This window comes from Mus musculus, chromosome 8, assembly GCF_000001635.26.
Source record: "Mus musculus strain C57BL/6J chromosome 8, GRCm38.p6 C57BL/6J".
NCBI lineage: Eukaryota > Metazoa > Chordata > Mammalia > Rodentia > Muridae > Mus > Mus musculus.
This window is the reverse complement of record NC_000074.6, coordinates 113,662,529-113,677,664: the sequence shown is the minus strand read 5'-3', so window position 1 is coordinate 113,677,664 and position 15,136 is coordinate 113,662,529. Positions and strand designations below refer to the sequence as shown.

The following is a 15,136-nucleotide window of genomic DNA, read 5'->3' as shown; positions in this document are numbered from 1 at the left end:
AGTTTCTTTGGTTGTATGTGGTTATCACAGCAAGAGAAACCCTAACCAAGACAGAATCTAAGATGATTCTGGGAATATGGTGGGAGGTGACTAGGTAGAAGGAAGACAAGAGTTAATCAAGGCAAACAGAATATCATGCAAGACATCATGTTGAACTTATAGGCATAGTAACTGGTCTCCCAAATAGCCCTCCTGTGATCTCTGCCTACTGATATCCACACCTTTACATATTTCTCTTCCCAGAATGGCAAATTTGAGCCACCTACAAGATATTGCCAAGTTGACTGTGTATGATTTCCCAGAATGGCTCAGGTCACTATTCTAGTTTGATTTCTGCCTCTATAATAAAAATGTTTTGACCAAAAGTAAGTGAGAGGAAGATGGGGTTTATGTGACTTACAATTTCAGGTTACAGTCCATTATTGAGCAGAAGACAAGGAAGTAACTCAACAGCTCATCATATCATATCCACAGGCAATAGGCAAAAAAAAAAAAACCCAGAAGGATCCTCCTTGCTTGTTCTCTTGCTAATGTTCTTCATTCTTTTATTTTTCTGAGCCCAGCCTAGGGGATGGTACCTCCCACAATCAAGCCAATCCTCCACAGATGTTCCCACATGCCAGCCTGATTAGTCACGATGGTATACTCAAGTAGCTCACTAATGCTTGCCAACAGCAATTGGGCTGTAGAAGAGAGTCACCTTAAAGCATAGTTCTCAGACCAATCATAGAGTCAGGTGATTGTAACCCTGATCCATGAAAGTCCCAGGCTAGAGTCCCACAACTAGCCATGCCTAGATGACTAAGAGACAACAAATGCTTAACTGGGAAACCCAAATCTTGAGTTTGTTTTACAGTGATGGGTAATGTAGGTGGCATCACGTGTAAATCATGCCCTTAGATTAGATAACAAGCTGAGAGGAGGGGTATCTAAAGGAGAAAAGTGAAGATCCGGTTAGAAAGGTGTAGCAGTCAGGATAGGTCACTGAGAACAAAGGGGTTAGGGAAGCCTTTGACAATTTAGTGATGCAATTGTATTTCCAAGTCAGAAAGTATGTGTGTAGACCTGAAAGCGTGATGAAGGGTGCCAACAGATGTGTTATAGGTTCCAGTTGTAGGGAGTTATTTCCCATGGCATTAGCTAGGCCCACCTGTATTCAAAGCTGACTTCTGGAGTCATCACAGAACACATCCTTTCTCTTTTCAGGACTCACTTGATGGAGGACTTTCTGCCACCACTTGGGTACCTTCATGTCTGAGTAGCTTCTCTCCAGGTGAGCCAACCATCAACCTGTCACTCGTAAGGTCTAGAGAACTCCTAACAAGCTAACAAACTCTGGGACTACAAGGTTTAGGGTCTAGGTGTACTAGGAAGCAGATAGGAGTCTATCCCTGTCACCAGTCTTCTTATTGTCTTGAGACACGTGAGTGGCGCTCTTATCTCTACCCCACCAGTGGTCAATCATTCAGCTCTCCGAGCCCGGAGATCTTCATTAACTCTACTTGGGAACCAGGAAGTGGAGTGGTTGAAATCATCCCAGATTAAGATGTACACACTTAAGCACCAGAATCCCCGGAAGGAAACCTGAATTTGCTTCAGCTTCTATTTGCGACCTTCAAGAAGAATTTTAGAGAGGCCTAAGCATTTAGCTTAGCTAGTGGAGTGCTCGCCTAGTGTGTACAAAGCCTTGTGTATAATCTCCAGTCCCACCCCCAGCAGTGTGGTGGCACAGGCTTGTATCCTTGTGGAGGCACGAGGATCATCATCTTTAGATTATGTTTGAGACCAACCTAGGCAACAAGAGACCTTCTCCAAAGAGACCACAACAACGAAAGCCCCTGATACCCTGTATGTGTGTGTATATGCACAAATACAGGGAGGGAGGGAGGGAGGGAGGGAGGGAGGGGGATAGGGAGGGAGGGAGAGAGAGAGAGAGAGAGAGAGAGAGAGAGAGAGAGAGAGAAGAAGGAGGAGGAGGAGGAGGAGGAGGAGGAGGGGGAGGGGGAGATTTTCAGAGTATATTTTTTGTGGTATCATAAATACCCCCCAGGGTCCACACTCTATTGGATCCCATGCCGTCTATTTGAAGACACTCAAGTGGATGTGGCTTAAAGGCTGAGGTCCCAGGATGTCTAGAATGAAGTCATAGTAAATCAGGACTTGGCACAGACCAAGCCCTGGTAGAGGAAGCTTGAAAAGCAACCCTGTTTGTATAAATCCCTCGCCTTTCCAGCCCAAGGTTACAACACTTGGCAGACACTGCAGCCTGTTCAGTGACTTGGATGCCTACACAGTTGCTTAATCAGTAGGCTCAATCATTTGGGGGGCTTTAATAACTTTTAATTATTTTGTGTATTATATGAGCCCTGTAAGTCCTGCCAAGATAGTTCCGAGACAGGAAATACAGAGTAATGGATGCAAGACTGTGAACCAGAAAGTCATCTTGCATCTTGTCGTATATGTGACAATGAGATTTAAAGTCCAATTTATATCAATATCATTCTGATCCTTGTCATGCTTTTTATCTTTGGAACTTTATTTTAAAATGTGTACCAGGCTCCTCAACGTCCAGAAATGGTCACAGTGACCCATTTTCAAGTCATGGTTTTGTGGGAATGTCTTAACTCAAATTTGGCAAGGAGTCCGGGCACCTGAGAATTTTCAGATTTGGTGTGTTTAGTACTTCATCTTCTAAACATCGCAGGGACACTGGAGTGCGACAGTTTCAACCCAGCATGGAGCATCTGTAATACATCACTCTTCCCCCACCCCCACCCCCACCCCAGTGTCCCTGGTGAATCAGGCAATACTTTATCAGATCTGAATCACAGCTTTTGGCTTGCCCTGCCCACTCTTGACCCACACCACAGCCTGAAGGATTTCCCCTCAGGAATCTCCTTTCTACCTTTCAGAAGCATTTCACCAGTGAACTAGTCTCACTACTGAAGCCATCTCAGTGCCTGCTTCCCAAATGTTCCAACTGACACTGTGGCTTACTTAGACACTTTGACTTACAGTCCCCCACCCCCTCTTTCAAATGACATTGCTACCACGTACATTATCAGAATACAAATCTGAATCTGCCGATGTTAAATGTGGTAAAATTATCTAAAGAGAACTGGCTCATATTAGAGATTGCCCACCACTATCACCGCTGCCTCTTGATCTCTCTGTGTTTCTTCCTGTGACTCACTGGCAGGAATTTTTCTTTCTTTTTCTCTTCTTACTACTGGTATACTGAAATCAGATATATTTTCATGGGTTTTCACTAACTTTGATACCGATACTATACAGGGGAGAAAAACTAGAGACACACAGTCATAAATGTATCTGTGTACATCTTGGGGGTAGAAACTTTGGCTATTCTTTTATTTAGGAAAAAAATGTAAACACATGATCTTTGAAGATAGCATCTATCCTGGAATGTCAAGAGTCACTGCCTGAGGAGAAAGAGCCTGCTTGATTCTGAAGGAATGACTACAGCAAGAGGTAAGTAAGCTGTCAGGTAGAGTGGAACACACCTGCAATCTCAAGACTCAAACATCTGAGGCAGGAGAATCATGAGTTCAAACTATTCTGGCTTAGTCAGACACTCTCTGAGACAACTATCTGAGAGAAGACTTGGTCGGGTGGGGGCTTAGAAGAGGCCAAAGATGCCAAAGAATGTGGTGAAATCAGATAGAGTCAAAAACATCCATACACATTACTTGGCAACCTGGAGAATAGAGCAGTAGAGCAAGCAGGGCCAGGGAGGAGGTTATGCTGGGGAATTTTGTCCCATTTTACAGAGCACACACACACACACACACACACACAGACACACTAAGGCCCAGAGTGCTAGGAAGTCTGGCTGAAAGTCATACAATGGTAAAATCTTTGAGGTACACCTCATCTTTGAGTCTCTTCTACCTGAAGATGACAGAACTTAACCTCCAGGGGTCTGAGATGATCCAGGTAAAATGGTCAGGTCTTAGAGACCATCCTCTCGGAGCAGGGAGGGAGTACAGGAAAGACCTCAAACAAATCAGTGCTTAGGGCCTTTTCTGAGAGATTCTCTGGGCTCCATAGTCTAAGGAATGTGAACACACTTTCAGAGAAACAGCAGCCAACGTCCACATTCGTAGACTTCAATTCCCCTGAATCAATTAGGCTTAAGTGATGTTAAGGGTCTGACAGAGCCACAAAAGAAAGAACAATCTTTAACCTCAGAATTGAGGTTGATCCTGGGTACCATTGTGTCTGGCTTTATTTGCAGGCCCAGGTCTGGTTCTCATTGACTTTGTGGATTTAAATAAAATCCTCCACATAACTTGAATTAGAGTTTGTGTCAATGACATTTCTTTTATTATAGAATAAAAGAAAGAACGAAAGAAAGAGAAAGAAAGAAAGAGAGAGAGAGAGAGAGAGAGAGAGAGAAAGCAAGCAAGCAGCCAAATCCCTACAATCCAGGCCACTGATCTAGTGGCCACAGGCTGTCCCAATAATTGAAGAGAGTATTTCCCTCCCCCGCCCCTCCCCCACCCCCCGTAAAAAAAAATTGAGGGTGACATCACTGTGGGCAATGCCACTCATGGGCTTAGATCCAGCCCCATTTACAGAGCCAGATGGGTCTGAGCAGTTCTCATGCCCTGCTAGTGTTTGTCGGGGTGAAGTCCTTAATGCAAACCATATAGGACCCAGACAGCTACTACAGGGTAGTCAGTCGGTGACAAATGGTGGGACTGCTTTGGAGTCAAAGCAGGGTTTGTGTGCCATTTATCTAGAACAAAACCACATGCCATGCTGGGTGAGAACCCGGCAGCCCACGCGGCTCTGACTCCTTTGCTCTCTAGATGAAGATAGGAATGTGCAGGGCTTGGTGGGACAGGTGATTCTCAGCAAATCAAGGTCAAGTTCACAGCACAGGCAGAATGTGAGGCCAGACTCTCCGGTTTCCAGGCCACTGCTCTCGCTTGGCTCAGCTACTCAGAGGCAATGAAAAGCTTCTGGTTCCAAGTTTTTATTTCTATTTGGGTGAGAAAAATAGGATAGGATTCTAACGAACAGGCTGCCCAGGGGATCGGGGGTGGGAACAGCACTGGGATCAGGAATGAATCGAGAAAGCACAGCTTTAGATTTCATGCTAAGGTCATCATAGCACACACACCGAATCGTGTGTGTCTTCCCCACAGGGCTCTGGGTAACCCTCCATCGGCTGGTTGGTCTTGTTCGTACTAATGAGGCAGCCACTGTCAGCAACCACATCTTTTTCTCGAACCCGATGCTAGAGTTAACTAAGGAAACACTAGATGGAGTAGAAAGAACGACATCGCAGTTGAAAAGACCCTCAGTAAGCCGGGGGCGTGGTGGCGCACGCCTTTAATCCCAGCACTCGGGAGGCAGAGGCAGGCGGATTTCTGAGTTCGCGGCCAGCCTGGTCTACAGAGTGAGTTCCAGGACAGCCAGGGCTACACAGAGAAACCCTGTCTCGAAACCGCCCCCCCCCCGCAAAAAAAAAGAAAAAAGAAAAAAAAGAAAAGACCCTCAGGAGATCAGCTTGTTCCGAGGAATGATTCATGGGAAGGAGGGTTCCTGATACAGAAGGAAAGAGAGCCGATGGTGAAATGGAAAAGGCTGGTGTTACCCAAATATAAAAGGACCCTGAGGCAAGACATAGCAGAGGCTTGACTGCCATAATTGTAATATACATTAGCGTTTCCAGGAGAAAAGAAAAGATTCAGATCTTTCCAGACTGGTCCTTTCTCATAGAACTCATCGGTGGTGGAAGCGGGACTCAACTCTTCAGATGGTAACCATAAAACCAGATCCCTTCCTCTCTCTTGTTGTCAGACTTCCCAAAGCTGTGTCTCTCCTCGACTTGCCAAAAAGCAGTCAGGCTGGTACTAAAGGCAGCGTATTGTCTAGTGGGACACCCAAGGTGACACTCTTCTACATGTCTACAGATTTAAAAAAAAAAAAAATGAGGTCTTAATGGAGGACTTCCTTGGTCTAGAGGTGGATAAAGAACAAAAATTAAAAAACAAATGAGAGCTTCAGAGCTGCCTCACCGGTCTGTCAGAGGACCAAAGTTCAGATGTCAAAGTTCAGAGGTCAAAGTTCAGATGTCAAAGTTCAGATGTCAAAACTCACATCTGAAGGCTCACACATGTATGTAACTACTTCTCCCATGGTATCCGATGCCTCCTCCTGGCTTCTCTGGACACCTACATACATATCTACATATCTACCCTTACACACACACACACACACACACACTCACACACACACACTCACACACACACACTCACACACACACACACACTCACACACACACACACACACACACACATACACTCACAAGAAAAAAAAAACTTTGAAGAAAAAAAATTAAGGCCAAAGGATTGTCATTTTCTATAGCTAGCCTGAGTTATAAAAAAGTGTCAATCCACTGAGGACTACACAACAAGACCCTGTCTCAAAATCAAAACTTCAGCCACAAGCATAAAACAAACAAACCTTAGAAGCCAGAACAAAAGGGGCAAATGAAGTCGTGAAACCACATGGGAGTTCTATTTTTCTACTGTGGAGCTAACTAGTGCCTACTCTTCCAAAAAAAAAAAAAGCTACTATGACAAAAAAAAAAATCAATAACTGAGCTTGGTGCTTTCCTTGTCGAAACTGTCCAACTGGAGCCAAAGGTCAGACTATCTTCACACCTCTGATCAAGCAGCTCTGTGGATCCCACAATCCCACAGCCACACTGGACATGCATTAGTCAAGCCAACCTCTCCTAGAGACTTCCCTTCAAAGCCTGAGAGAGAGCCCATCCCAGTCATTTGGAAGGCATTAGCTCAGCCCTCCCACACTTCCATTGTCTTTAAAAATGTCTGTCTTGACATCACAGGAACCCCATCTCCTGGGATTTCAAATTGCTTACCAGCCTTGGCCTTAATTCGCTTTCCTGTCTCGCAATAGAAAAACCCTTGCAAGTATGGGTCCACGGTACTGGACTTCAGCTGCACCTGTTACAAGAGTCAAGGTGTTAGCATCACCAACATCATCATCGTGAGCATCACCATCACCATTTCTGTGCTAATTGCTGGCTTTAATCAATATCAGCTATGTCAGTGACCTATTACTACTTGGGGCGGCTGTTCTGATTGGTGATATTTTATCGATAAGAAAACATGGCCCAGAAAGACTAACCTAGATCTTTCATCTATTAACTTAAGCAGATAGGAGTTTGATCACGAGTAATCCCAATGGATAAAATAGCACGTTGGAGGCAGCATGATACATCAATGCACTTAAGTGTGAGAGAGTTCTCCTCTGCTGTCAGGAGCCGCTGAGTTGAGGATTACCATCCCTGGAAGATGAAGGGACAGAATCTCATATTCAAAACCCAAGAGATCTTATACTGCAGAGCGGCAGGCGTGAATCTAGAACGAAGGCCCGTTTGTCCTCTAAACCCAAACTAGTTTGGCTCTAGTATGGGGCTCTCTCTGTCCGGGCCACAGTCTCCTCGTTCACGAATGCAGGTAATAACAACACCGCTCTCAAAACTGACTACAGTGGAGATCAAAGAAGACTGTGGTCTGTGAAAGATCTCATAAGCCAGGTGATGATACTGGTTGCCTGTTTCATCTTGGTCTATGCAAACCTGCTTCGAGGAAGGAGTCTTGTCTTGGAGGGGTGCCATCTGCTGTCTGGGTTCATGCGCTGGCTGGACAGCAGATTCACTCACCTAATTTTTTAGGGTCTTGTAAAAGGTATGAGGTAATTTGTCTTTGTTAGTGAAAGATTTAGTGATGAATTCACCCTGTGGTATAATTAGCCCCAGGCCTGTCTGTCCCAAAGGGGATTCCCCCACCCCACCCCCGCCCCCTTCCTATCTTACCAAAACACAGGCAACCTGGATCTGAGGGCTATGTCATTCTGCAGAGTCCAGGCTAATCTAGCAGAAATGCTTTGAGTCAACAAGTCCTTACTCCTACCCACCTCTGAGAGCCTGCGCTTTTCCTCAAAGCTAAACAAAAGAGTACCTCCTGCCAACATTAAGGCTGAGCGAATGACATAAACTCCCTGTCTTGTCTTAAGAACTTTTAAGAACTGCTTAAATTCTTGATCTGTGTTCTGCTGTTGCTTCCTCAGTTTCGGGGTGGTGTGGGGGAGGAAAGCATAAAACAAAGGGGTGCACTTAGGAAGCAGGAGGCACTTGTACCCATCCTTGCCCAGGGGATATGCCTTTACTTGATTTTCTAAAGAGACTGAGCGTAAGGCTAGGGGCTTGCCAGCTTCAGAGAGAGAGAGAGAGAGAGAGAGAGGGAGAGAGAGAGAGAGAGAGAGAAAGAGAGAGAAGAAGGAAGGAAGGAAGGAAGGAAGGAAGGAAGGAAGGAAGGGGGAAGAAAAAGGAAGGAAGGAAGGAGGGAAGAGAGAGAGAAAGGAAGGAAGGAAGGAAGGAAGGAAGGAAGGAAGGAAGGAAGGAAGGAAGAAGAAAGGAAGAAAGAAAGGGGGAAGAAAAAGGAAGGAAGGAAGGAGGGAAGAGAGAGAGAGAGAAAGAGAGAGAAAGAGAGAAGCCAGGCAGTAGTGACACATGCCTTTAATCCCAGTACTTGGGAGGCAGAGGCAGGCGAATTTCTGAGTTCGAGGCCAGCCTGGTCTACAAAGTGAGTTCCAGGATAGTCAGGACTATATAGAGAAACCCTGTCTTGAAAAACCAAAGAGAAAAAAAAGAAAAAAAGTAAGAAGGAAGGAAGGAAGGAAGGAAGGAAGGAAGGAAAGAAAGAAAGGGAGGAAAAAAGAAAGAAAGAAAACAGAAGGGCTTGCTTGAGGGAGTCTGTACCTTCCTTTTCAAACCCTGTTTCATCCCTAACCACTGAGCAACTAAAACTGTAAGGAGCACTTGCTGTCCCATCCCAACTGCTTAGATCATCTGGCTATCAAATGACCTTGGGCCAGCCGAACGACCTCCATCCTTGACTTTGCCAAAACATTGATTTTTTTTTTTTCCCCTTCTCATCTCTTCAGAAGTAAAACATCCTTTGCCTAATTGTTGGCGATTAAGAGGAGGGAAAAACTTCCATGGCAACCGAGCTGGCAGGGACAGCCAGAGAGGGCTTTGAAAGGTTCTGCCTTCTCGGGTTCAAGTCCACGCAATGAGTCAAGTACTGAGATCCGTCATAATGATTCTTGCGGTCGCTCATCTCAGTGCTCACGAAGGGAACCAAATTCAATCTTTGCAGATGGTCAGTTTTGCAAGCAGAATCTTCCCTTTACTCCCATTCAGAGATTCAGAGATGATAGGACCCAGGACCCAGTAAGTACCATAGTCATGCTGGTGACCAAATTCCCGGGAATGAAGAAAGTCTGGATTTACTCCCTGGAGGATCCAAGTAAGGATGCTTCAGATGTGCAAAGACAAACCCCACCGTCTAAATTGTACTGTAAATATTGTCATACTGGACTCGCATCCGCCATCCAAAGCCCTTCATGATCCACGTATAAGCATAATGCAGACCTCTGAGTCAGCCAAGTATGCCGGCGGGCACAGAGTGGTCTAGCTTTAAGAGAGTTCTTCCCTGACATGCCTTCTCCTGTGATTCCTTCCCTGATTCTCTGGTACCACATTTTGAGTACGTCTCTGAGTAGACAGCTATGTTCTCCCACTTCCTCTCCTTCAACCCTCTCAACCCTTTATCCCTCAAAACCTCGCTTCTTGAAGTCACTTTGAGTTGACTATAATGGGGGAGGGGAGAGCTTGTTTAAGAAAAAAAAAAAGTAGCAATTTAAATGAGATGGCCACAAGATGTTACAGCACCTATCATTGGAAGATGGAGTTGATTTCATCATTGTTCAGACCTGCCTTGAACCCTGGAAACTGTTTCTACAACCAGGTTCCCCAAAAGTCTTCAAGCACCCCTCCCCGCCTCCTTTGGCCTCTTGAACTGCTGGAGTGTGACCGCAGTATAAAGAAGTTCTGTCTACCCCATTTTAAGGCTGAAGTACCAAAGGATTCCTGCCCTAGCTACCAGAAACCAGAGGCCACCTGGACCACCCACACACAGAAGAACCACTTTATAGGTGACAGTAGACAGCTCAAGAGGAGAGACACCTGGCTGAGCCCATTCCAGGCTGGGAATCTTGAGCTAATACCATCATGGCTCCCCACAGCAACTCTGACCTCTTGTTAGGTAAGCCACAGATTTCCTGGGCGTGCGGTAAAGTTTACAGATATATGGCCATTCTCGGGTACTTTTGTGCTTGAGATGGCAAACGGTTCCCATGAGAAAATCCTTTCACCCCTGTGCTCCTCGTCCTACTAATTCCCACTGACGACTGTTAGAGTTTGCAGGCAGCCATTGGAGTGGACAAGGCTCCTCTGCCGTCTTCACCAGACCAAAGCAATGCACACTTTAATGACAGTAGCTGAGCTTTGGTTAATTGCAGGCTGCTCTGAAACCACTTACTTAATTAAGCTGTTCCCAGTTCGGGGCTCAGGCCGTGCTTTGGTGGGAATTTGCAATGCTGTCTTTTAGTTCCAGGAGCCGCATAGTTCGTCCATTACTCTTGTTTTGTTTTGTTCAAATAAACTCCACTAAATTTAATTGGTCTGAGGAATTTTCCCTTCTTAACACCATTCAGGCCTCAAATTGGACACCGTTCCTCTGGGAATCGTCTCTGGCTCCCTCCCCCTCCCAACCCCTTGCCCCCTCCTCCACCATTCTCAGCTCCCCACACACACACTCCTCACCCCCACCCCTCATCCCTGTGAAAGCGCTTTCTCACGGCCCCCCTCCCTGTTTTGTTCCCATTCCTCTGTAACATGCCATGTGTCTCCCACCCGGAGGCCATACTGTCAGCTCTCCTCACCAGACCAAATGTGTGGTAAAGCGGGGGCCGGTGTCCATCATGACCATTACTGTGTTCCCAGAATGCAGCTCAGCGCAGGCCAATGGTGAAAGATTCCCTGTTAGCTGTGCTGGCTATCAGCCCGCCAAGGCTCCCCCAATCCTCTTGTCAGGACACCAGTTTGATGATGGGCTCCTACTATGGATGTAAGGCAGTGAGTGGTCCTCAATCTCCCTAACGCTGCATCCCCACGCTGTGATGACTCCCCCCCACACAACTCTAAAACGATCCCATTGCTAATTTATAACTGTAATCTTGCTACTGTTACAAATCGTAATGATGATATCTGATATGCAGGGTATCTGATGTGTGACCCCCACACACACACCTTGGGGGTCATGATCTACCACGTTGAGAACCGTTGACATATTGGATCTGCTCTGCCTCTGTGTACATAGGTCTGTATCGGATCAAACCTTCCCCTGCGTATTGGAGTAGGGGGTGCAAGGTGCCATCCCCCCCCCCCCCCAGCAATCACCCCTCCGCTGCCTACAGTGTTGAGAACAGCTGCAGTCTTATGTTCCACCAGCTCAGGAGGCCCCAGAGCCTCAGCCTGCTGCTCTTCTGACACATTTCCCATTGCCAAAACAAATTTCCAAAAGACTGCAACTGAAGCTTAGCACTAACAGTGGTCTGACCACTGCGGAGCAGATCGCATCGGCAGCTTAGAACCCGACGCCTTGATTAAGGCCATGTGGAACTCACACTGACTTACTAAGTAGCTTCATTTTGCCAATTTACACGGGCCTTGTCGCCAGCAACAGCCTGCATGAAGAAGAGACTTACATCCACTGCCATCTCACCTCAACCTGAGGATGTGTTAACACTGTAAGCAACAACCACAGCCAATTTATTTCTCTGTGCTTTAAAATGTAAATAACTGAGCCTTTTATACATTGTTTTCTTTTTAAACTGTGCTATGCAAGGCTCCTGAGAATTTCATCTAGCCGGAATTCCACATTTCATTCGACTTTACTAGAACTTGCCTTTAGTATAAAAATTTTTGTTCAGCACTTGGGAAAGGTTTTTAGAAAAGAAAAACACATTACAAGCGACACTAAATTCCTTTCAGATAACTGAACATTCTCTCATGTTGTAAGGGAAGCTAGAGTTATAGAACAAATATGGGCTTGGGTACCAGGCAAATGGGAGATTAGATTTTTTTTTGATGTTTTATGATGCTGGGGATCCAACCCAGGGACTCACACCTGCTATGCAAACACACCAAGCCCCCAGCTCAGCTCGAAGACTGAATCTTCTGTTCTGTTCTGTGTATAGTTTTATTTAAAACAAACCAACCAACCAAACAACAAACAAACGTGCCTAAGAGATAACATCAAAACTCAACTTATCAAAGTGTGAGGAGCTGAAGATATATTCCTGATGGTCTCAATTGATATACCTACATCAACTTGGATCAATGCAAGCTCATTTGATGCAATATCAGTAGCCATGGTAGCAGGAACAGAGGAAGGCCGCATGGGATTGGTCCTAGTTCATTGTTTCTTGGTTCCTATGGAGACAACGCTGGCTCAACTTTTACCCTCAGTGCTCACAGCTTGGGGAGCTGAGTTGCTCACTAAGGGTGTGTACTGTTCCTGCAGAAGGCCCAAGTTTGGTTCCCAGCAGCCATAGCAGGAAGTTTGTAAATGTCTATACCTCCACTTCTAGGTGTCTAATGTTCTCTTCTGTCCTCCACAAACACCTGTACTTATGTGCACGTACCCAAGCGTAGACCTAGGCACACAATTAAAAATGAAACGAATTTTAGATAGAAACAAGTATTTAATGCAAAAGCTTTCGATGTATGGTGTCTCTGTCTCTCTCCCTGTCTCTGTGTCTGTCTCTCTGCTGCCCCACCCCCAACCCCCACCCCTTGGCAACTTTTAGCACGCACATGTGGAATAGTAACTCTGCTGTTGAAAGCCACAAACACAAGGATAACACAAGACCTGCTAAAACAGCTCTTCTACACCCAACAGTGGAGTCTTGGTGCCCTCTGCTGTTCTCTCAGCATAGTGCGTGCCATCCTGTGTTATTTAGAGGGAGTTGGTGCATCTCTGGACAGAAGCTGCCATCTGCTGGGTACAGTTACCCTTAGGAACATCCAGGGTGTTTGATGTTGCAGACTGGAAACCTCCAGGGATGGGTCTATGTGACCCATATCTCCAAACCAGTCTGGAAGGTGAGCTTCTAATGGCCACAGAGTTTCCTTCCAGCAAGGGAGCAGCTCTTTCCTCAGAAAACCAGTCACAAGTCCTTCTCATGGTTATAGCAGCAGTAACAACTGCAGGGGAGAGGAGACTCCACTTGAGAGCTGTCTTAAAGCTGTACAGCTCTGGGGAGCATCTTTCACCCATGCTAGGGCAGGCTTTTCAATGATGCAGCTGCCTTAAGGCCCCCCCCGCCCCCTGCTTGCTAAGTGAACCTAGTAAATGCACTACTTTACTCCAGTGGGCTTGGGTGTAGTCTCGTCTACTGACATCGTTCTATCCCGAATGAGGAGATGTTTGTCTATGTGCCCCCAGGAAAAGTCAAAGAACATTGCCACCTGTATACCGGGTAACTTTTCTGTTCATAGTTCTTTGAAACACCTTTCTGAGGCATATAGGAAGTTATGAAGGCTCAGTGTTATGAATGATGTTGTCACTGTAGAAAGGATAAGAGGGAATTTTAACCAAAAACTATTTTCTTACATGTTATCTACTACACATTAGAGCAAATATATATATATATATATATATATATATATATATATATATACACATATATACACACGCATATATATGTGTGTATATACACACACACACATATACACACACATACACACACACACATATATATATTCACATGTATGTAACAGCAGTTGAAAAAGAGGCCATGATTTGGGAGGAAGTAGAGGAGACAAATATGGCAGGGAATGAGGGAGAAGAAGAGAGAGGAAATAATATAATTATACTTTAATTAAAATTTTTAAATGGAGAAAGCAAAAGCAATTGGACATGCATGCTAGAGTATATAACGGTAGTTAGCATTTCTATTGGCAGGATAAACCACCATGACCAAAAGCAACTTGTGGAGGAGGGAGTTTACTTTGTCTTACAATACCCAGGCCATAACTCTGTTCCTGAGAGAAATCATGGCAAGAACTCAAGGCTAGAACTGGGGGGCGGGAAGCTGATGCAGAAACTGTGGGGGAACGCTGCTTACTGGCTTGCTTTTTAGAGCTTGCTTAGTTTGGCTTCTTATACATCTCAAGGCCACCTGCCCAGGTGTGGCACTGCCCACAGTGAACTGGACTCTCCCATAGCAGTCATTAATCATAAGATTGCTCCACAGGCATGACCACAGGCCAATCTGGTAGGGCCGTTTGCTAAACTGAAAGGGTTTGGATTTTTTTTTTTTTCTCTCTGTGAAGAACTGACTGGGGACACAGATAGATACACTTGTCAAAATTTAAACATCATAAGAGCGTATACAGGTATCCAAACACCACGTGCCATGCCATGCCATGCCATCATTTGTATAAGTTTTATGTGTTGATTTAAAAAAATCGTAAGAGGCCAGGTATTAAGGGGTACACCTAATACCTTAGCACTTCAAGAGGCTGAAATAGGGGGATTACTATAAATTCAAGGCCAGCTTGCACTAAATAACACATGCCAGGCTAGCTGGGGATATGTAAAGTCATCCAAAGGCCAAAAGTCTCATCCTGAGACCAGCAGGACTAGGACTGCTTCTACCCTGCTCCGGGCCTGCGTGTCCTGGTACACCATAGCCTTATGGCTGCCAACTCTGCCACCCCTGAGGCAGTCATGTAGCCGGGTGTGCAGATTACAGGTTAGACTTCCTCTCTCCCTATAAGGACATGGCCCGAAAGCTCCTGGAATTCCTCTTCATGCAAAGGAAGCATTCCCAGGATCTTGACACCAGCAATGTACACTCACCCCCAAAACCCCTACCCACTCCCTAAAAACTCTCTCCTGCCCCGCACTCATGCCAGGCAAGATCCTGCCTAACTCACCCACCCATCCACCCACCCACCCAGCTAAGTTTCCCTCCTTCCAGTCCAGCCCAGTGCTCAATGATGTCTGGATATCCCAAGGGGAAATGGCAGGGCTATATAGAAAGACCTTGTCTCAAATAAAACAAACAAATAATAAATTGTAAGATGTCCAGAGTACCTTATCCAAAGTAAGCACAAATAAAAACCCGTTTTACCTTGGGAGATTTGGAGGTGGGCGGCTGG

General features: G+C 45.6%; 1 long non-coding RNA gene across 1 annotated transcript; it reads left to right on the top strand.

The window, feature by feature from the left end:
* Positions 1–1,206: 1,206 nt before the first annotated feature.
* Positions 1,207–9,739, top strand: Gm30052 (predicted gene, 30052). The gene is made up of 3 exons (NR_136914.1): positions 1,207–1,273; positions 3,377–3,489; positions 9,007–9,739. It is a non-coding gene; the product is annotated as a predicted gene, 30052 (long non-coding RNA).
* The last annotated feature ends 5,397 nt before the right edge of the window (positions 9,740–15,136 follow it).